This window comes from Zea mays, chromosome 7 (assembly GCF_902167145.1).
Source record: "Zea mays cultivar B73 chromosome 7, Zm-B73-REFERENCE-NAM-5.0, whole genome shotgun sequence".
NCBI lineage: Eukaryota > Viridiplantae > Streptophyta > Magnoliopsida > Poales > Poaceae > Zea > Zea mays.
Window position 1 is genome coordinate 111,884,908 of NC_050102.1, and position 1,835 is coordinate 111,886,742.

The following is a 1,835-nucleotide window of genomic DNA, read 5'->3' on the forward strand; positions in this document are numbered from 1 at the left end:
TACTGGGGCGAAGGTTGTCGGCACTCTATCAAAGAGTGTTGGCTTCCCGAAGGTTGAGGCAGACCTCAGCAGGTACCGGCGGCAACATATTGTCGGTAGCCTATTTAAGGTAAAATTCTTAACTTTTTATTGCTTTGATATGAAGATTGTTTTCTGATGAAGCTTATTTTATCAGAGCTTACTGCTGAGCAAAGTCCTGAGGATGCAACAAGACCTCGAGGACAAAAAGAACGAAATTATAATTGAGGGCGTGGAGAAGAATATTAAAGACCATGAGGCTACCCTGGAGAAAAGAGACTTCGTACTTCAAACCATGGAAGGTTCACTGGCGGAGGCCCAGGCCGAAATTGCTAGATTGAATAGTGAACTCTCCATGGAAAAGAAAAATTTTGAAGCCAAACTCGAAGCTGAAGCTGAGAAAAATTCAAATTTGCGGAAATCACTGAAAGAACTTCAAGAAAAATGCGTAGACTTCGGCAACCAGTGCTTGCAGCGCCTAAAGCAGGTTTTTAACTCGGTTGGGGCAACCTGCCTGAAACCTTTGAACACATTGAGGGCGAAGTTGATGCACTCGACGAAGTTATAGCTGGACACGCCAATTTCTGCGCTCTCCTAGCTTCTCGGGGCACAACTGTTGCCTTCATGAAAACTGGTTGTACACATGGAAACATTGTCAACAGACCAAATTTTAGCTTATCACCGACAGATTTAATTGATATCCCCAGCCTAGCTTGGAGTATAGGAAATAGATTCATAACTCAAATTTGGGTAAAAGGCGGGCGAAAAATGGCTGGCGACGAAGCTCGAAGCCACCTTAAGCCGGTAAAAAATTTGTGCCTGTTACTTTAACTTCTCCTTGAACTCTGCACTTCTCTCATACCGTTTTAATATGTACAGGATGACGATGCTGAGAAACAATGAGCCGAAGCTTGACAGGTGATCCAAAGCTCAGATGATCCGAAGCTCAATGATGTCAAAGCTGAAGACCTTGCTGAAAAAAATTCTAGAGAAAATCTTGTAATATCGTTGTAAAAATATTTGTAATTTAAGAATCAAATACTAATTCTGTAAATTTGTGCATACCTTGTAATATATTTTCACCTTTTCGTCCATGTATGAACTGCTTTGATGTGGACGAAACTAATATTTTTTGAGCCGAAGGCGAAAACACCTTCCCTTCTTTTCGTACACAACGAAGCATGAAACTGCTTCTTTTTCTTTTTGCCGAAGCCTTATCTTTATAGCCGAAGCATCTGCATGTGTCTGTATGTTATGATGATAATGATCCTATGTATGTCTAAATGAATGTTTATGAATGCAAATGTATGATGTAATGTGTCGTGCAAATGAATGTCCAAACACACGCATACGAAGCCACAACCATAGCCTTCATTCCCTTGGGAATGACCGAACTCTCTTTGCCGCTTATTTTTTGGCTTCACTGCTTATTTTTCGGTGTATCAGCGCTGACTTTTCGCTGTAAGTTCTGCATCCCCTTAGGAACGTCTTTTGAACTTCTTCGCCTTCTATTTCGGCGGTATTTTTCGCGTTGACTTTTCGCGCTTCGCCTTATATTTTGGCGGTATCAGCGTTGACTTTTCGCTGTAAGCTCTGCATTCTGTTGGGAACGACTTTTGAGTAGAAAACTTACACTGTGCTCCCTTAGGAACGGTTTTTTGTAGCTTCGCCGTGCTCTGCATCCCCTTAGGGACGTCTTTCGAGCTTCTCCCTGTTTTTTTCCTTTTTCCCTGCACTCGATGGTGCATGCTCAGTTTTTACATTTACATATTTGGGGGATTTTGCTCTCGGAGAGCTGAATAAGAAAAAGAGAAATT